This window comes from Bos taurus, chromosome 3 (genome assembly GCF_002263795.3).
Source record: "Bos taurus isolate L1 Dominette 01449 registration number 42190680 breed Hereford chromosome 3, ARS-UCD2.0, whole genome shotgun sequence".
NCBI lineage: Eukaryota > Metazoa > Chordata > Mammalia > Artiodactyla > Bovidae > Bos > Bos taurus.
The window spans coordinates 60,617,435-60,640,171 of NC_037330.1; positions in this window are offsets into that span (position 1 = coordinate 60,617,435).

Below are 22,737 nucleotides of genomic sequence, written 5' to 3' on the forward strand. Positions count from 1 at the left end.
TAAGGTTGACTCTTATGTGGTACAATTTAAGGGGTACAAGGGAGGAACTTTATCTAAAAACGTTCATTGCCTTTATGGTTAATTGAGTTCTTGTTTCTCTGCTACTATCTTACCCCCACTATCAAAAGAAGTAGTGGGAAGAAGTTAATGTTGCTGTGAAATTTTGCTAGACTTTGACTGCCTGTTTCTGTCTCCTACCTCCTTTTTTTAAAGAACAAAACTCTAATTTCCTTTTGGAGAATTACTCCTTCTCCCACAAACAAACTCCTTAGTTTGTGTGCATCGGTGGGGGTGGAGATTGCTCCATGCTCCTCTCCAGGGGTGGCACGTGGGATGCAAATCTGTCTGTTAAAACATTCCTTCACCATAGAGATTGGTAGATACATCCTGAGTTGTCCTAGTAAGAAAAACTCTCCAGTCTGGGAAATAGCTACCAGGAAACAAAATTGAACTTGAAAGGACATATGCTAAGATACTAGAACCACTTTTTTTTTGGTACAAGATGAGTGATATTAGAGAATGGAGCCAACTCAGAAGAAGAAAGTTGCAGGAAGAAAGAAACCAAGTCCTGGTGCTACATTGAACACCTGGATTGAGCCAAAGCTAAAGTACCACTATCCTTTTTATTTTTAAATTATGTGAATCTGAAAACTCTCTTGATGCAGAAGAAAATTTAGTTTGGATTACTGTTGACTGCATCTGGAAGACTCTTAGTTGGCATTGATTATTTACATTCTAATTTTCATTGGTTCTTTTCTGAAAGCAAGATTTGATGTTGGGGAATTGAAGGAAAAGGCATGATGGCAATGAAGTTGTGAGCAAAGATGGAAATAAATCCAGTGAATAGAAAGGGAAAGAGAATTAAAACTACAGAAATTCAGGTTTAAAACTCAAAATCTAGTACTTTTATCATTTCATTCATGTCTGACTCTTTGCGACCCCATGGACTGTAGCCCACCAGGCTCCTATGTCCATGGGATTTTCCAGGCAAGAATATTGGAGTGGGTTGTCATGCCCTTCTCCAATTGTTGGAACCCATTAAATTTAATCTTTCTACTTGTAACTTTTTACAAGTGCAACTATTTGACAATGTAGCAGAAGGCATAAAAGAATAAACACAGAAGAGTGTTTTATATATATACTTAGATATATATATACACACACAATGTATGTATTTTATAACATATATACATTTGTCTTTATATATATATATATATATATATATATATATATATATATATTTGTTATTGCTTATTTGCTAAGTTATATCCTACCTATTTGTGACCTTATAGACTGTAGCCCACGATGTTTCTCTGTCCATGGGATTTCCTAGGCAAGAATACTGGAGTGAGTTGCCGTTTCCTTCTCCAGGGGATCTTCCTGACCCAGGGATCGAACACACATCTTCTGCACAGGCAGGTGGGTTCTTTACCATTGAGCTACCAGGGAAGTCCATTAAGCTAAATTGTGTCTTCCCAAATTTATAGGTGGAAGCTCTAAACCTCTATATATCACAATGAGACAGTATTTGGAGGCATAGTGTTTAAAGAAGCAGTTAAGTTAAAATGAGGCCATTAGGGTGAAAAGGCAGAGGAACCAGAGATCAAATTGCCAACATATGCTGGATCATGGAAAAAGCAAGAGAGTTCCAGAAAAAAATCTATTTCTACTTTATCGACTATGCCAAAGCTTTTGACTGTGTGGATCACAATAAACTGTGGAAAATTCTGAAAGAGATGGGAATACCAGACCACCTGATCTGCCTCTTGAGAAATTTGTATGCAGGTCCAGGAAGCAATAGTTAGAACTGGACATAGAACAACAGACTGGTTCCAAATAGGAAAAGGAGTCCGTCAAGGCTGTATATTGTCACCCTGCTTATTTAACTTATATGCAGAGTACATCATGAGAAACGCTGGACTGGAAGAAACACAAGCTGGAATCAAGATTGCCGGGAGAAATATCAATAACCTCAGGTATGCAGATGACACCACCCTTATGGCAGAAAGTGAAGAGGAACTAAAAAAACTCTTGATGAAAGTGAAAGTGGAGAGTGAAAAAGTTGGCTTAAAGCTCAGCATTCAGAAAATGAAGATCATGGCATCTGGTCCCACCACTTCATGGGAAATAGATGGGGAAACAGTGGAAACAGTGTCAGACTTTAGTTTTTTGGGCTCCAAAATCACTGCAGTTGGTGACTGCAGCCATGAAATTAAAAGATGCTTACTCCTTGGAAGGAAAGTTATGACCAACCTAGATAGCATATTCAAAAGCAGAGACATTACTTTGCCAACAAAGTTTCGTCTAGTCAAGGCTATGGTTTTTACCGTGGTCGTGTATGGATGTGAGAGTTGGACTGTGAAGAAGGCTGAGTGCCGAAGAATTGATGCTTTTGAACTGTGGTGTTGGAGAATACTCTTGAGAGTCCCTTGGACTACAAGGAGATCCAACCAGTCCATTCTGAAGGAGATCAGCCCTGGGATTTCTTTGGAAGGAATGATGCTAAAGCTGAAACTCTAGTACTTTGGCCACCTCATGCGAAGAGTTGACTCATTGGAAAAGACTCTGATGCTGGGAGGGATTGGGGGCAGGAGGAGAAGGGGACGACAGAGGATGAGATGGCTGGATGGCATCACTGACTCGATGGATGTGAGTCTGGGTGAACTCTGGGAGTTGGTGATGGACAGGGAGGCCTGGTGTGCTGCGATTCATGGGGTCGCAAAGAGTCGGACACGACTGAGCAACTGAACTGAACTGAATTCTATCTGACTAGTGTCCTTATAAGGAGAGGGAATTATGACACAAAAAGAGACTCCAGAGATGTGTTATGAAAAGAGAAAAGATTATTTGAGGACACAGATAAGGTGCGGCCATCAGCAAGCCAAGGAGAGAGACCTCAGAAGAATCTAACACTTGGACTTCCAGCTTCCAAAAATTTGAGAAAATAAATTTATGCTGTTTAAGCCACCTTGTCAGTGGTATTTTGTTATGGCAGCCCAAGCCAACTAATATAGGACATAGTTCCATTGATTTTTTGTTTTAGAACTGGATTTTAACCTGAAAAGTAAATACATTTATTTTGGAATCTCTGCTTACTCAAATGTGCAAGTATTATGTGAAAGAATATAGAGTAGTTTTGAGAAAGTGGGTATTCATAAATACTAGAAAAGATTCTGGAATACATGATGTCTACAGTCACTTGTATTTAAGCCATCTGCACAGGAAACAAAAAAATAGACTGAATTCAGAAATGGTGAATAAATAGCATAACGTGGATATTCTAGAGATAATCAGGAAGTGGGGAGCACTGCTTAAACTGGAAAGATTGGAATCTTTTTGCTACAGAGATGACATTTGTGTTGGGTCTCAAAATCAGAAGAGATTTGAGATAGGAGTGAAGAGAAGGTATTCCAGGCAAGGGAAATTTTGTCACTAAAATAAAAAAATACAAAGGATGTTTGGGGAGCAAGAGCAGATCAAATAGGCTAGAACAGAGGATTCCTATGGAGAGTTGTTGAAAAAGAAGCTGAGGAAAATAGTGTAGGGACAGAGTATGGGAGAATTTGACTGTCAGATTTGTTAATTTGAGTTTCTTCTTAAAGGCAAAAGATGGGAAGGCATTGATGGCATTTCAGCAGAAAAGTAATGTGATAAAATCCTATGTGGCGAAGACTTTTCTTTTGGCATCCCAGAGGAGTGGCAGCATTGGGGATTGGCAGCACTGGCCCTGGTCTACCAAGGAGGAGATAGGGATCTGTGGAAATTCCTCTTAACTCTCACCTGGAAATATGTACCCAAGTGTAACTTTCAGTCTGATTTGCTTCAGGCAATGTGAACAGCATATTAACCCTTTCTAAACATATTCTGAATTCTCTTTTAAATGCTAAGTAAGTCCTTGTCCAGCTAACTTGTACAAGAGACTTGGCAAATCCTAATAATAATATACTTTCTTGAAATAAGATCTTTATATTCTTCTGTTACTAATTCCCCCTGGTGCCCTTGCATAAAATGCATGAAATCTCCTCATTATTGCTTAAATGCCCTTGCCAATATAAAACTATTTATTTCATTGTGGGAATTTTCCTTCAAACACCTGTTCCTTTTTTAAAAAAAATTCTGCAAATTTACTCTAGCTCAAGGTTATCTTTCTCAGTCTCTCTCTCTCTTTTGGTAACAAGTATTTAGCCCACTGAATTAGTTTTCTCATAGAGTCCACTGAGGAATGTACTGATCTGCTTTCTCTTTCCAGATGTGGTTTAATTGTTTAACATAAAGACATATGCTGAGATTTAGGAAGAACTCCCTCCAGAACTCAGTATTATCATTATGTGCCAATTTAAAACCATCAATGATCAACCAGAGATCTTTTCTGCCCTTCAATTAAAACATACTAGATGGGCAGGATATGGTAAACCAGATGCAATAATTAAGTGAATAGTTTAACTGTTCATATTGCACACTGCTGTTTGCTATAGCATGACCATTAAACAAAAAGTAAAGCCAAGAAGGTTGTATGGCCTCATAAAAATTCCATTTGGCTTGGAAATACAGTACCATTTTACATTAATGTTAAACACGCCAAGAGATAATTACACAGCCATGAGTCAACTGTGTCAAATGATTAAACACAGGAAATGGATTGATGGGAAAAAAACTCCCCCTCTTTGACTTCGACTCTCTCCAAACAATTATGGGAAAAAAGACATTCACAACCTGCGTAAAAGGATTCTCTTTGGAAGCCTGATCCCTTGGGAACTACAGGTGGCAGCAGGGAAAGATATTAGTATTAGTACATTCCACATACACGGGAAACCATTTCCCCTGGCAGCTCCAACAATTTTCAACAAGATCAGTTATCAAGGAAGAGTGATTATTTGGCAAATCCATTAATGATATCAAAGAGCTTCAAAGCTTTTATTAAGTCATTTGGTAAGATAATTTATTACTTTCTATTTAGGTGATTATGGTAAGGTATTCCATGAAAATCTAATGGAAGACTTTCTGATTATACAAAATATAAGAGTATAAATTCTCTTGCTAATGATTTCTGCTGAAGATAATCATATTGCCAAATATTCCATTTTTGAGCACTTATCTTGAAAATATTCATTAATTCACTTTGATAATTTCTTTCCTTTCCTCTTTTTCTCTCCATTTCTTTATTCCTTTGCAGGATAAAGACAAATTTTTGCTCTCCAGTTTGTTAATGACAAACTACTCTGTTTTGGAGTATATGTGTGGAAGTTTAAACACACTTGCGATATTTCTCTTATGAGGGTCAGAGGTGTCTAACTTCTCTTTGATAGCAGGTAGTTAGCCTATTAAAATATTTTTTTCTTTGGGGTTTTAAATGTCCCTGAAATGAGAGCAGCTCAGAATTCCCTTGTCTCCAATTAAGTTGTTGAAGGGAAAAGGTAACCAGGTTCTCTTAAAAGTCTGATGTTCAGGGCAAAAGTAGTTGTTAACTTAATGAACCAATCAAAGGAATTTATAAAAAGGTGGTGGGCATGGGAAACCAGAAAAGGAACTGAAAAGGGAATTAATCAGTTATGTGAAAATCAAGAAAGTGAATTAAATCAAATCTACTGAACTTCTAAGAAGTGATAATTTCATTTGAATTGAATCTGACCTTAGTTTTTGAGGATTTTATAATAAAGAATTATGTACTCAGCTCCTGTTGGCTTTCTACCAGGGAATTAAATCCCAAATTTAAGGGTTAGAAAAGTCCTTTTCACCTCAATTATGTGTGATTCATACCTTAATATTTTCACTATCTGTCGACTTCTTTTGTTGTCTTTTATAGAAGAAACATTGTAATCTAGATCAACAATCCAACCTTGTTAATGAACCAGTTGGAAGAGAGCCCAGACTCCTACAGGATAACAGGATGCTCCTATCGGGAACTTTCCAAGTTAGGGTCATAAATAGTATGATTCAGTGATGAGTTATACATAATGGATAGCCACATTCTTATAATACAAATCCATGGAAGCCCCGTGGATTATATTCACAGAGTGTGGATTTTCCTAATGTACTGTGATAGTTGCTAGCAGAGATTATAAATTTATAGTATTTCACCATAGCTGGGGACAGTTACTATCAGATATTATCAAGAAATGGAGAAGGCAATGGCACCCCACTCCAGTACTTTTGCCTGGAAAATCCCATGGACGGAGGAGCCTGGTAGGCTGCAGTCCATGGGGTCGATAGAGTCGGACACGACTAAGCAACTTCACTTTCACTTTTCACTTTCATGCATTGGAGAAGGAAATGGTGACCCACTCCAGTGTTCTTGCCTGGAGAATCCCAGGGACGGGGAAGTCTGGTGGGCTGCCGTCTATGGGGTCGCACAGAGTCGGACACGACTGAAGTGACTTAGCATATTATCAAGAAATGGCCATCTATCAGATATTATCAAGAAATAGCCATCTTGTTGGAGAACAAAAAATATATCTATTCTTTAGTTTCATTTATCACCCTTTCTAGGGGATGCAGATATGCAGATGATAGCACTCTAATGGCAGACAGTGAAGAGGAACTAAAGAGCCTCTTGATGAGGGTGAAAGAGGAGAATGGAAAAGCTGGCTTCAAACTTAACATTCAAAAAACTAAGATCAAGGCATTCAGTCCCATCACTTCATGGCAAATAGATAGGGAAAAAGTTCAAACAGCAACAGATTTCTTTTTCTTCTTGGGCTCCAAAAATCACTGCAGATGTTGACTGCAGCCACAAAATTAAAAGACACTTGCTCCTTGGCATAAAAGCTATGACCAAAGTAGACAGCATATTAAAAAGTAGAGACATCACTTTGCTGCCAAAGGTCCATATCATCAAAGCTATAGTTTTTCCAGTAGTCTTGTACGGATGTGAGAGTTGGACCATAAAGATGACTGAGCACTGAAGAATTGATGCTTTTGAATTGTGCTGGAGAAGACTCTTGATAGTTTCTTGGACTGCAAGGAGATCCAACCAGTCAATCCTAAAGGAAATTAACCCTGAATATGCATTGGAAGGACCAACGCTGAAGCTGAGACTCCAATATTTTGGCCACCTAATGTGAAGAGCTGATTCATTAGAAAAGACCCTGATGCTGGGAAAGATTGAAGGCAGGAGGATAAGGGAGCTGGAGAGGATAAGATGGTTAGATAGCATCACTGATTCAGGGGACATACATTTGAGTAAACTGGGAGATAGTGAAGGACAGGGAAGCCTGGCATGCTGCAGTTCATGGGGTTGCCAAGAGTTGGACAAGACTTAGCAACTAAACAACAAGGAGAGGCACAGTTACCCAGTCATCCTGCCATAATATTTCTGCAGAATGGAACTGGTGTCCTCATGCCAGTCTCCAGGGTTGGGTACAGAACCCAGGGTCAGTCAATCAGAATTTTCCCTGGAATTTCTCTGAACTTTTGATAAAAAGAAAATGCTCATTTTTTTTCCCAGTGAACTTGAGATGTAAGACTATTGTGGCCATCTTGCTGCTACATGAAGAGAGCCATTTAGAGAAATGAGTCAAATAGAATGAAGAAAGTAGAGGAGAGGAAAAAGAAACAAAACTCTGATGACAGCCAACTCTCTGAATAATACTTGAATCAGCACCAGCTTTTAAATTTTTTGAGTCCATAATTTTCCTTTTTTGGTTAGGCTCTTGTCATATGTATCTTAAAGGATTCAAATGCAGTTTTCCAACAAGTAATATTAATAATAGTGTTTGATACAGGGTTATTTGTTTCTAGGTTACAAAGATAAAAAGGACTTATGAATGTTTCCAAGGTTTCCAGTGCATGCTAATAGGGTGTCAGATTCAGATTCCAGATTATTCCAGAATATGTATTTCCTAGAGCTTCTTAGGCACATTCCCAGAGATTTTGGTGAAATATACTTGGAATTTGGCAAGATCAGCTCATTTCTAATCATCTCCCCAGATCTGGACAACAGTATTTATATCTGGTACATGGGGAAATAATAATTGCCCAAAATATTGTACTCATTAAAAAGAAAGGACAGTGTGACCAATTCAAAACCCTTCAAAACATGGACAGAGTAATGGTAACTAATGCAGTGGTAGAGGATTTTCCTGAATTGTCCACATTTATTTCATCAGAAAGATAGTATAATATATAAAGTTCAAATGAGTTTAGGATCTTTTAGTCCTGACTTCCGTGTGGTACCTTAATTTACCCTTTTATATCCCTATGAGTATATCCCTTTGCTTTTCCCTGACTACCTTGATCAATATTTCCAAAGATATCTCTTTGCAGAAGATTGTATTAATTAGAAAGTTTCCCTCATACTGAACAGATTTCTATTGGTGCTGAACTTTGTATATAGCCTAAAGATTTATAGAACAAGACAACTTTCTTCCATATGGTATATGTTAAAGTATTTGAGGCGGCTTCCCAGGTGGCTCAGTGGTAAATAATCTGCCTGCTAAAGCAGGAAAAACAGCAGATGTGGGTTCGATTCCTGGGTTGGGAAGCTCCACCTAGAGGAGGAAATGGCAACCCATTCCAGTATTCTTGCTTGGGTAACTCCATTAGCAAAGGAGATTTGAGGGCAACAGCCCATGGGAGTCATAAAGAGTCACACATGACTGAGAGACTGAGCAGGAACACAAAGTATTTAAGGATGTCTAGCAGGCATTGCGGAGAAGGCAATGGCACCCCACTCCAGTACTCTTGCTGGGAAAATCCCATGGACGGAGGAGCCTGGTGCACTGCAGTCCATGGGGTCGCTAAGAGTCGGACAGGACTGAGCGACTTCACTTTCACTTTTCACTTTCATGCATTGGAGAAGGAAATGGCAACCCACTCCAGTGTTCTTGCCTGGAGAATTCCAGTAATGGGGGAGCCTGGTGGGTGACTGTCTGTGGGGTCGCACAGAGTTGGACACGACTGAAGCGACTTAGCAGCAGCAGCAGCAGCAGGCATTGACAGCTTTCTTTCCCTTTGGATATCTTTTGTTAGTGTTTTTCAACCATACTGCTTATGTCAGAACTTTTAAAGTGTGAAAGTTATGACCAACCTAGATAGCATATTCAAAAGCAGAGACATTACTTTGACAACAAAGGTCCGTTTAGGCTATGGTTTTTCCAGTGGTCATGTATGGATGTGAGAGTTGGACTGTGAAGAAACCTGAGCACCGAAGAATTGATGTTTCTGAACTGCGGTGTTGGAGGATATTCTTTAGAGTCCCTTGGACTGCAAGGAGATCCAACCAGTCCATTCTAAAGGAGATCAGTCCTGGATGTTCTTTGGAAGGAATGATGCTAAAGCTGAAACTCCAGTACTTTGGCCACCTCATGTGAAGAGTTGACTCGTTGGAAAAGACTCTGATGCTGGGAGGGATTGGGGGCAGGAAGAGAAGGGGACGACAGAGGATGAGATGGCTGGATGGCATCACCGACTTGACGGACATGAGTTTGGGTGAACTCTGGGAGTTGGTGATGGACAGGGAGGCCTGGTGTGCTGCAATTCATGGGGTTGCAAAGAGTTGGACATGACTGAGCAACTGAACTGAACTGATCCTGTTGCTGTTTGCTGAAGATGCTTTAGTTTATTAATCCTTCTCAAGAAGTATGCTTAGAAACAAACACAGCTCTTGAGATGCGGTCTGAAAGCACAGAAAACAAATACTAATACCTTCCCTGGTTCTGGACATGAGACTTCAATTTATGCAATTTAAGATAAGTTATTAACTTGTTTTGGCAGCCTCATGACGGCATGAATTAGATTTGAGGTTGTTCTTAACTCAGGCTAATTGCCAAAGTGGTTTTGGATTCTTCAGTTTTCTCCTTAAGAAGTTTTTGATACAATTAGACTTACTAAATTTGTCAGTGTGAAAATGAAAGTGTTACTGGCTCAGTTGTGTCTGACTCTTTGCAACCCCATGGACTGTAGCTCGCCAGGCTCCTCTGTTCGTGGGATTTCCTAGACAAGAATACTGGAGTGTGTAGCCATTCCCTTCTCCAGGGGATCTTCCCAACCCAGGGACCGAACCTGTGTCTTGCACATTGCAGGCACATTGTCCCTAAACATCACACCGTAATATATTAGCAGCAATCATCTGAAGTATTACAAGTCCTTAGTCACAGGAAGAGTGACTAATTACATACATACACACACACACACACACACACAAATATAATTTATCATCCAAATTGTGAGTATTTTTAGAATATAAGGAGTGCTATTAATAATAATTATTCCAGTTTAATAGGAACTGAATCAGCTAAAGAGGGATTATGTTTTCTCCAACTGTGGAGAGATTAGACCTAATGTTTACACATGCTTCAATTTAAAGGAAAATAAAATTAAAAAAAAATCAGTATTATGTCAACTAAGAATTTCCAGGCGTCCAATCTGGGTTTAGAAAAGGCAGAGGAACCAGCGATCAAATTGTCAACATTTGCTGGAATTCCAGAAAAACATCTACCTCTCTTTCATTGACTACATTAAAGTCTTTGACTGTGTGGATCATAACAAACTGGAAAGCTCTTAGAGAGATGGAAATACCTGACCATCTTACATGTCTCCTTAGAAACCTGTATGTGGGTCAAGAAGCAACAGTTAGAACCCTGTATGGAACAACTGGTTAGTTCAGGATTGAGAAAGAACTACGACGGGACTCTCTGTTGTCATCCTGTTCATTTAACCTATATGCTGAGCACATCATGAGAAACACAGGGCTAGAAGAGTTACAAGCTGGAATAAGATAGGCGGGAGAAACATCAACAACCTCAGATATGCAGATAATACCACTCTAATAGCAGAAAGTGAAGAGGAACTAAAAAATCTCTTGATGAGGGTGAAGGAGCAGAGTGAAAAAGCTGGCTTAAAACTAAATATTAAAAAGAACAACAACTAAGATCTTGGCATTTGGCCCCATTACTTCATGAAAAGTGAAGAGAAAAAGGTGGAAGCAGTGACAGATTTCCTCTTCTTGGACTCTAAAATCACTGTGGATGTGACTGCAGCCATGAAATCAGACAGTGATTGCTTCTTGGCAGGAAAGCTATGACAAACCTAAATCGTGTTGAAAAGCAGAGACATCAGTCTGCTGACACAGGTCTGTACAGGCAAGGCTATGGTCTTCCCCGTGGTCATGTATGGTTGTGGTTGTGAGAGCTGGATTGTAAAAAAGGCAGAGCGCCAAAGAATTGATGCCTTCAAACTGTCATGCTGGAAAAGACTCCTGAGAGCCCCTTGGACAACAAAGACATCAAATCAGTCAAACTTAAAGGAAATCAACCCTGCACACTCTACGGAAGGACTGATACTGAAGCTGAAGCTTCAGTATTTTGGTTACCTGATGCAAACAGCTGACTCATTAGCAACGTCTCTGATGCTGGGAAATATTGAAGGCAGAAGGAGAGGAGGGGATCAGAGGATGAAATAGCTGGATGTCATCATGCATGCAATGGACATTAATTTGAGCAAACTCTGGGAGATGGTGAGGGAGAGGGAGGCCTGGCGTGCTGCAGTTCATGGGGTCGCAAAGAGTCGAATAAGACTGGGCGACTGAATGAGAACTAAATCAAACTCATCAGTTTGAAAACTTTTGTTAATTACTGAGTAAAAATCTCAATAGTCTGACTTTATTTGCTTGACTGTGGCTTGTTAATTTAGGAGAACTGTTTTAGTATTGTTCTCAATTCTGTTTATTATGGATAGACTTAAAGGATGCTTTCCTTGACCCAGATTTCCAGGTTGGCTAACATCCTTCCTTCAGAGACATATGTGCTCCATGCCAGCATCTCCAGTTTCCAGCAAACAATTTTCCAGACTTCCCACTCCCTCCTCCCCCATTTATCTCATGGGGTCTTGTTTCCTCCCCTGTGAAACAGTCTGGCCAGTTGAGGTCACTCGGCAAGCATTTATTTATCAACCGTCAGCTGAATGCTGTGTGTCTGGGCTCCACCCATGGTCTCCAAACTAAAGATCTGAAGAATACCAAATCCTTCTAAAATTCCCTTTGGGTGTAACAAGGAAGAGCCTGCAGGCTGAAAGCCAACTTGTCCTCACCTCAACTCAATACTCATTGTCCTCTTGGGAACAGGCAGTTTTAAAACAAAACAAACAAAACCACAATCCAACCCTTCTTCTAAATAAACTTTGTAAAGTATCAGATTGAAAAAAAACTTTAGTGATATCCCCCGCCCTGCCTTCGCAATTTTTCTGCTTTTGCTCTTCTCTGGATGCTGCATATGGGCTGTTTCCTGCCTTGTAGTCAGAGCCAGATTTCAGGCTTGCATGCAATTTCAGAGGTTAAAAAGAGACATGCTTTTGGGTGGAGCTGGGGGTTTAGGTGAAGGGAAGCGGCAAGCTTTGAAGTCAGAGATTCTCCTCTTCCCAATTCTGCATGGTGTTTCACAGCAGTGTCTTACTAATTGTAAATATCTTCTGAAAATTTGTTTATAAGAAGCAACCTAGATTCACAGGTTATTTTCAAGTTAAAATTTATAAAAATATTCCATAAAATGTAACTTAGTCCACACCATGGAAGGAATATCCTGTTGCTATTTCTCTTCTTTGTCACTGCAAGGACATCAAGGAAAGCATATGAATGATCTCCATAATCTTTTCAAACCCTGTTTCTGAGGCTATGGAGATGTATACCGTCTCTTAAATTAGATCACTAATGCTTTTTTCTTTAAAAACCATAAGCTTCCTATCAAAGAATCTAAGTAACAGGATGATGAAGTCAAATTATTTACTTGTTGTTTAATTGCACCAAATGCTTTAGGGCTCCTTAGCTCCAACGACAAATGCTAGAGTAAAACTCAAGCCAGAAGTTTGTCCACAATGCATGAAGCCAGTCCCAAGAGATTTAATCTTATTTCCATTTCCCCAAACGTGAACACACTGGAACGAAATCTGGGTTTTTGGAAAGTTGTCACAAAAATAGAGATATAAAATGATAGCAACACACTTAGCATAGTAACTCTGTCTTTCAGGCTCAATCTCAGGTCATTTTTTTCTGAATGCCTAGTTGGCAGAAAGCCCCTCATATCTGCTAGATCATCCACATATGCCTTCTTTGATATAAGCAAAACCAAATGCCCCCACCCTCCAACAGGGATGCGGCTGTGATTTCATCACCGGCAAAACTCTCTACAAGAGAGGTAGTCTATAAAAGACACTAAATTGATTTTTAAGATTCTGATTTTTTCAGATATTTCAGATTCTGTATAAACTTGAAAAATGCTTGGCTACTTTTGGACAGATTCTATGAAGCCTTTTATGACTGAATTAGATTTCAAGCAGTCCATATCTCTTGGAAAAGAACTAATACTTTTAATAATATTAATTTTCTCAGTTAAACCACCTGAGTCCTCTCAGTGATGAATATAAATGTAGCAAAATTTAAAATTATTTGTTTCTCAACTTTGGCACTTTTCTCCAGTTCTTTATTACTATTCAGTAATTCTAGAGTACAGTCAAATGGTATAAAAATTCTTATCTTAACAGAATATAGAAGACTAGATAATTAACAGAAAAAAGTACATTTCCAGCTCTGTTTGCTTTTTATTTTTTTTAACTTTTAGAAAGTTCATTTGCTCATTGCTTACATTATTTCTAAGGAAAAGAGTGTGGGATTTAGTATACAGTGCAAGTATTTGCAAATAAAAAATAAAGAAAGAAATTTTATCTACTGTTTGGAGTTATTGTGATTTTTCAGGTAGGGTAGTAGATGTAACAGTGTTTTGTAAACATTAAGCATTACAGTGTTAACATTTATTACTTCTTTTAATCATCACTTATTTAATATATATTACATTCCAAGCACAGTGTTCAATGCTGCCTATAAAAATGAGTAAGACATAGTTTTGCCATGAAGACACATTTTCTTGAAGCAGGTGTTGTGCATCATCATCATCACCATCACGATCATTGTGATTTATGATATGCCACTATGAATTAGGCTTTGGTTCTGGCCTGAGTGGGCTTCCTTGGTGGCTCAATAGTAAGAATCTACCTTCAGTGCAGGGTATGCAGTTTTGATCCCTGGGTCAGGAAGATCCCCTGGAGAAGGAAACAGCAGCCTGCTCCAGTATTCTTGCCTGGAAAATCCCATGGACAGAGGAGTCTGGCAGGCTGCATTCTATGAGTCACAAGAGTGGGACATGACTTAGCAACTAAACCACCACCACCCACCTGGCCCAAGGACAAAGCGATGAAGAAGCCAAATTCTGTGTACACTTTCAATTTAGAAAAGCAATAAATAGGACTGGAGAAGGCAATGGCACCCCACTCCTGTACTCTTGCCTGGAAAACCCCATGGACGGAGGAGCCTGGTAGGCTATACTCCATGGGGTCGCTAAGAGTCTGACACGACTAAGCAACTTCACTTTCACTTTTCACTTTCATGCATTGGAGAAGGAAATGGCAACCCACTTCAGTGTTCTTGCCTTGAGAATTCCAGGGATGGGGGAGCCTGGTGGGCTGCCATCTACCAGGTCGCACAGAGTCGGACATGACTGACGCAGAGTAGGACAGTGACTTAGCAGCAGGAATACATAGGACTTCCCTGGTGATCCAGTGGTTAAGAATTTGCCAGCCAATGCATGGGACACGAGGTCCATCCCTGGTCAGGGAAGATCCCACATGCTGCAGAGTGAATAAGACTATGGGACACAACTATGGAGCCCGTGCTCTAGAATTCATGTGTTAAAACTGCTGAAGCCCATGCTTTTCTAGAATCTGCTTAGCAACAAGAGGAACCTGTGCACCGCAACTAGAAAACAGCCCGTGTTCAGCAAAGAAGACCCAGTGCAACTAAAAATAAGTAGATAAAATAAATAACTAGAAAGACAGTGAGTAAGGAAATAGATGAATATATACTTTCAGATAGTGATAAGAATTATGAAAAAAAATAAAGCAGAAGCAGACAAAGTAACAGGTGATATTTTTGATAGGATGGTCAGAGAAGACCTCTAAAAAGATACATGAGTTAGAACATGAATCGTAAAATAGCCTCTGAGGCAGGAGAAAACCAAGAAAGTATGGTGAATTGGAAGTTAAGTTAAAAAAAAAAAAAGAGAGAGAGAGATCAAGTCTTGGATGGTACTGACAGGCTGATTATTATTAGAAGTGGGAATTGACCTCAAAATGGGTAAAATGGAGGTCACTGGTAGATTTGTAAGAGTGATTTTTTAAAATTTTGATGGAAAAACTCTGACTGGAGTAAATTAAAGAAAGATTTGTAGGTAAAGAGTTGGAGACACCAAATATTGGCAAAATTCTAGAAATTTTGCTTAAAAAAAAGCCAAGTGGAGAAACCTACTGAAAGACATAGAATCAATCTAGAGTTTTTGAAGTTTCTAGGTCAATGGTTCCTAAATTTTATGATTTTAGAATGCCTTTAACTATAATGGTATATAATACATTACGATTACTGATATTTACTGCGTTAAAAATTAAAATGTCAAAATATTTAACATATTTATTAACTTACTCAAATAATAACCTATCCCATGTTAACATATTATATTTTGCAAATATGTTTATCTAATGTTTGACTTAATAGAAAAAAGATGGATTCTCATATCTGTCACTGCATTCAATCTATTGTGATATGCTGTTTCGGTTAAGTATATGAAGAAAATCAGGCATCATACACATATGCATTTTAATACGGATTTTTCTGATTTTTGTGAGCATATCACATAGCCTATCCTTAGAGGCTGAGAGCAAAAAATGCAAATAATGTCTTTGTATCTTTATAAAAATAATTTTGACCTCAGGGACATCCTGAAAGTATTTTGGGACTCTCAGCAGTTGCTGGACTCTGCTTAGAAAACCACTGAATATATTTGACATCCAACAATATCTGAGTCATATTTTATATGAAATATTGTTAACAACAAGTGAAACAACAACAATGGTGAGTGCTTGTGAAAAGCTGGAATTTCTTTTCTTCTAAAAAAACATTAACTACATCATTATGATGTAGAGTTTTGTAGGATATACCAGCTGTGGAATTGCTGTATGGCAGTTTCCTCAACTGCTAACCACAGGTGCTAAAAAAGTTAGGTGGCAGCTTTTCTTTTTCTTTCTTTTTAGCCATATTAGGTTATAATCGACACATAGAGCTTATATATATGTAAGGTACACAACTTGATGTTTTGGTATAACCACCCATCACAAAATGATCATCACAATCGAACTAGTTAACCTATACATCATCTCATATAGTTACCTTTTGTGTATGTATGGTAAAAATTTTTTAAGATCCATTCTGTTACTAAATTTCAAGTATATAATACAGTATTGTTAACTATAGTCACTACAGGTAGTGTCTTCTTACAAGAATATTCCCAATGACTAGTGCTAGCATATGATTAGTAATGGATTTTAGAAATTGTTATTTGTTCCTTTCTTTCAGCTATGAATTATTTTGGGGGTGATCGATGGATATGTGCTAAGATGCATGAATTTTAATGTGTTTCTTTATTTCTCATGTCATAAAGTTAGAGACGGAAGAGACCTCATGAGTTGTGCAGTTCATCACCCTGGCATAATATCATGGTTCTTTCCAGAAAGGCTTTGTCTGGCTCAATTTTAAATGAGAAAGGCAATTACACTCCCATTAGTTCCCTTGGGAGACTATTCCATTCACTGATAGATCTCCATTTTGAAATGTTGCCTAACATCAAGCCCATGTTGGTTGAATACCATTAATCCTTGACTGGATAAGCCGCTTGTAGTGATCTCTATGAGAGAACTTCATCTACATTACTCCTGTAGTAAATGTTCTTCTAGCACACAAAAAATCCACAGTCAATGAAATGTGCTACCCAACTGGTTATTCAGTGTATTCTGCACTCAATTCTGCACTTGTTGAATCATTTGATAGAAAATTTATTGTATAATTGTTGTAAGATTTCTGCAAGAATGTTCATTAAAAGGATGGGGATTCTCAAATATAGAAAATAGGTGAAAAGATTATTTTACTTGATAGGAAAATTTTTACACACCAAAAGGAAAGAAGTGTTACTAATATATTCAACATGTTAATCAAATAATGGCTGAATGAATTTTCAGTCACCCTAGAAAAGCAACTGTTACCTGAGTAAGTAAACACATCAGGCATTTGTAGTAATGATGATGAAATAATTTCATACACTTTTAAAAGATGGAATATATATTTCTCTTTCTATATCAGAAAATCAAGGTATAAATCACTAGGGGCATGCTTTTAAAAAGGATAACATTTTTATGCCTTGAGGATATTCCTTCAGCTTACTTAAACATTGTTTTCTGAACACAAAATGTTTGAATTCTCAGTTTCTTTATGCTTAGCTATTTAGGTGATGGTTTGGGAGACACTATGCTGCCTCCTTTCCCTTATATTTAAAAGTTTATTTCCATTTACTGTTATAAACCTAGATGATTTTGTCTCTACTTTGAAAGGAATTTCAACAAATCTTGTGAATTAGTCCAGTAAACATTCTCATGACAAAAGATCTCTAGGTTATATCTTAAGAAGCATATTTATCTCCTTTAATGACATAACTTTATAATTTGTTCAAATTAAAGAGAGGAAAAGCAACAAACAGGAAATAGAATTATGCTTCTCTTATCTAGTGCTTAGCACTTGGACAGTTGTTTTTAAAATTAACGCAGAAGACTTTTCCCCCCTTTCTCCCCTTGCGTGACTTGTGTTGGTATTTGTTGTTTTGTTGTTGTTTCATCTTTAAAGGAGACTGTTTGGATGAGTCAGTCAAGCAATAATGAAAAACAGATCAGAGGTTCCTTCCCCTCTCTCCCAGACCACAAGATGCGATCTAAGTGTTCCATATGATGTTTTAGAAAGAATTCCAGCTCTTAAGGTCTCTGTTAAAAGCACACAACTAAAAATAAAAATAAACAAACAAAAACATCCAAAGGCTCTTCAGTGGCTATTAAATGGGATCTTTCTGCATTCAATCTGGAAAGGCAAATAACCCATTATTCCTTTAGAAATAGTGCTTTGTCATCTTTAAGATTTGTTTTTACAAAATTTATTGTAAAGCCAATGCCAGTATCCAATAACTCCATTATGCACCCACAATTATGTTCTTAAACAGGAAATTAATAAACAGGAATAGAAGGTAAGATTACTAAACTTTTAGAGGAATTTCCAACAACCTCAGATATGCAGAATGATATCACTCTAATGGCAGAAAGCAGAAAGAACTAAAGACCCTTTGGATGAGGGTGAAGGAGGAGCACGAAAGAGCAGACTTAGGAATAAATATTAAAAAAACTAAGATCATAGCATCTGCTCCTATTACTGCATGGCTAATAGAAGGGGGAAAAAATGGAAGTAGTGACAGACTTTGTCTTCTTGGGCTTCAAAATCACTGCAGATGGTGACTGCAGCCATGAAATCAGAAGATGATTGTTTCTTGGCAGGAAAGTGATGACAAACCTAGACAGTGTGTTGAAAAGCAGAGACATTACTCTGCCCGCAAAGGTCTGTATACTCAAGGCTATGGTCTTCCCAGCGGTCACATACGGTTGTGCGAGCTGGACCATAAAGAAGGCAGGATGCCAAAGAATCGATGCCTTCGAACTGTGTTGCTGAAGGCTCCTGAAAGTCCCTAGAACAGCAAGGAGATCAAACCAGTCAATCTTAAGAGAAATGAACCCTGAATATTCACTGGAAGGACTGATGGTGAAGCTGAAGCTCCAGTATTTTGGTCATCTGATGCGAACAGCTGACTCATTGGAAGAGTCCCTGATGCTGGGAAAGATTGAGAGCAGAAGGAGAAGAGGGCTTCAGAAGATGAAATGGGTGGATGGCATCACCGATGCAGTGAATATGAATTTGGGCAAACTCTGGGAGATGGTGAGGGACATGGAGGACTGGTGTGCTGCAGTTTATTGGCTCGCAAAGAGTTGGACACGACTGGCAACTGAACAGCAACAAATATATGTGTGTGTATATACACTGACTGTTGTTAGTTTCAAAACATGAAAGACAAAGTAATTTTGCTTTTGCAAATGCAAAGTGAATGTTCTCTATTGATTGCTCAGCATAAAAAAAAAATAACTACTAATCATTTCAGATGAATGGTTTATATTTGACCTTAAGCCTCATAGGTCTGGGCTACAAAAATTAAGCATACTACTAACCTGAAATTTTTCACCAGTTTATGCAACATTGTGGGAGGTCATTATGCCAGTTTTGATGCTTTAGAAAGCAGTCATTCTCCGATGGACTCTGGGACTATCAAAAGAAACACAAAAGCTCTTCAGTGGAGATGAACAGGGCCTCATGCCATTTATTTAACATCATTTCTTAATTCACTCAATTATCAATTATTTACTTTTTATATACAAAGCTCTGTGCTAGATATTGGAAGAGGGAGCATAAATATGGATTATGATTTTCTCTTTTTGCCCAGTTATACATGAAATTCATGTAGCTTTTGCCTCTTCTCTTTCTTGACTATGCCAAAGTCTGCCAAGAAATGAATGAGAGTCAAGAAGGTGATGGTGATTCAAAAGCCACCAGTACATTGTGAAAGTATATTTTTCAGTGCAGTGATGAGGGGACACAGACTGAAGGAGCTTAAAAAGAGAATGAGTTAAAATAAATCTAAGGTTGAGGTATGGTAAAAGAAGAGACCTTTTTTGAAACTTTTTTTTCCATAGAAGTAAGAAGAGCGTTTGACAACAGAATATGACAAGGTCAATAAAAATGGTTTTTCTTCCCACTGAATGAAAAAGCTTTGATATGTGTTCAGTGAAAGAGGAGGAAATAAAAATAGTGGAGACAAATATTGGGAAGGTGCTGCTTCTGTGGATGATGAAAGTGATATATTTGCTGTGAGACTGGGTAAACTTAATTTTTGGAGAAAGTGGGATGAAAAGGATCCAAATGTTCCCCACTTCAAGAAGATGCTCTTCTATGTACCATGAGTAGGTAGACACTCCATGAAGGTAAGTATCTGCAAAGTCCTTACTACTATCAGGAGGACAATAATTTGTCTCTTGCTTTGTATAAATATCTCTATAAGCTTCAGAATAGGTCACTGGTTATTCTGTACTATGTCCAGAATATGGGGCTTGTTTTCTACTGTATTAACTAGCAAGTCACTGAAATTAACTATTCCTTAAGGACATTGCATGTAAAATAGAGATATTTGTAACAATCTTCATAGGATGCTGTGATAATGATTGAAAGGATTAGTTTACATAAAACATTGAGAAAAGTTATAGCACATACTAAGTGTATTACTGAAACTTTATACCCTCTAACTACGTTATGGGTGTCTTTCCATCAGTCATACCATCCTGCAGGTTTTCAAATGATCTGCCAACACCATGTGGTCTTTATACTCCCAAGAATGTGGTTTTTGGAAAAATTCTGGTACAGTTCACTCTACCATTCTAAAGTAATAGTTTGTTAAATGGAGTTCCTAATACACTCAATCTGATTTTGGTTTTGACCATCTGGTGATGTCCATGTGCAGAGTCTTCTCTTGTGTTGTTGGAAGAGGGTGTTTGCTATGACCAGTGCATTCTCTTGGCAAAACTCTATTAACCTTTGCCCTGCTTCATTCTGCACTCCAAGGCAAAATTTTCCTGTTACTCCAGGTATCTCTTGACTTTCTACTTTTGCATTCCAGTCCCCTATAATGAAAAGGACATCTTTTTTGGGTGTTAGTTCTAGAAGATCTTGTAGGTCTTCATAGAACTATTCAACTTCAGCATCTTCAGCATTACTGGTTAGGTCATAGACTTGGATTACTGTTATATTTCATGGTTTGCCTTGGAAACGAACAGAGATCATTCTGTCATTTTTGAGATGTCATCCAAGTACTGTATTTCAGACTCTTTTATTGACTATGATGGCTACTCCATTTCTTCTAAGGGATTCTTGCCCACAGTAGTAGATATAATGGTCATCTGAATTAAATTCACCCATTCCAGTCCATTTTAGTTGCTGATTCCTAAAATATTGATGCTCACTCTTACCATCTCTCATTTGACCACTTCCTATTTGCCTTGATTCATGGACCTAACATTCCAGGTTCCTATGCAATATCGTTCTCTACAACATTGGACTTTACTTCCATCAACAGTCATATCAACAACTGGGTGTTGTTTTTGCTTTGGCTCCATCTCTTCATCCTTTGCGGAGTTATTTCTCCACTGTTCTCCAGTAGCATATTGGGCACCTACCAACCTGTGAGTTCATCTTTCAGTGTCCTATCTTTTTGCATTTTCATTCTTTTCATGGGGTTCTCAAGGCAAGAATACTGAAGTGGTTTGCTATTCCATTCTCCAGTGGACCACATTTTGTCAGAATTCTTCACCATGACCTGTCCGTCTTGGGTGGCCCTACACAGCATGGCTCATAGTTTCGTTGAGTAGACAAGGCTGTGGTCCATGTGATCATATTGGTTAGTTTTCTGTGATTGTAATTTTCAGCTGTCTTCAGCTTATGGAAGCTTCCTGATGGGAGAGACACATAGATATCACCAGATAGTCATTACAGAAATCAGATTGATTATATTCTTTGCAGCCAAAGATGGAGAAGCTATATACAGTCAGCAAAAGCAAGAACAGGAGCTGACTGTGGCTCAGATCATGAACTCTTTCTTGCCAAATTGAGACTGAAATGGAAGAAAGTAGCAAAAACCAGTAGACCATTCAGGTATGACCTAAATCAAATCCTTTACAATTATACAATGGAAGTGACAAATAGATTCAAGGGATTAGATCTGATTAGACAGAGTGCCTGAAGAACTATGGACAGAGGTTTATGACATTGTACAGGAGGCAGTGATCGAGACCATCCCCAAGAAAAAGAAATGCAAAAAGGCAAAATGACTGTCTGATGAGGCCTTGCAAATATCTGAGAAAAGAAGAGAAGCCAGAGGCAAAGGAGAAAAAGAAAGATATACCTATTTGAATGCAGAGTTCCAAAGAATAGCAAGGAAAGATAAGAAAGCCTTCCTCTGTGATCAATGCAAAGAAATCGAGGAAAACAATAGAATGGGAAAGACAAGAGATCTCTTCAGGAAAATTAGAGATACTAAGGGAAAGTTTTTCATGCAAAGGTGGGCACAATAAAGGACAGACATGATATGGACCTAACATAAGCAGAAGATATTAAGAAGATATGGCAAGAATACACAGAAGACCTATACAAAACCATATCATCATGACCCAGATAACCACGATGGTATGATCACTCACCTAGAGCCAGACATCCTGAAATGAAAAGTCAAGTGGGCCTTAGGAAGCATCACTACAAATAAAGCTAGTGGAGGTGATGGAATTCCAGTTGAGCTATTTCAAATCCTGAAAGATGATGCTGTGAAAGTGCTGCACTCAATATGCCAGCAAATTTGGAAAACTCAGCAGTGGCCACAGGACTGGAAAATATCAGTTTTCATTCCAGTCCCAAAGAAAGGCAATGCCAAACAATGCTCAAACTACCACACAGTTGCACTCATCTCACATGCTAATAAAGTAATACTCAAAATTCTCCAAGCCAGGCTTCAACAGTACATGAACCATGAACTTCCAGTTATTCAAGCTGGATTTAGAAAAGGCAGAGGAACCAGAGGTCAAATTGCCAACATTTGCTGGATCTTCAAAAAAGCAAGAGAGTTCCAGGAAAACATCTACTTATGCTTTTATTGACTATGCCAAAGCCTTTGACTGTGGATCAAAACAAACTGTGGAAAATTCTTCCAGACATGGTAATACCAGACTAGCAGACCTGCCTCCCGA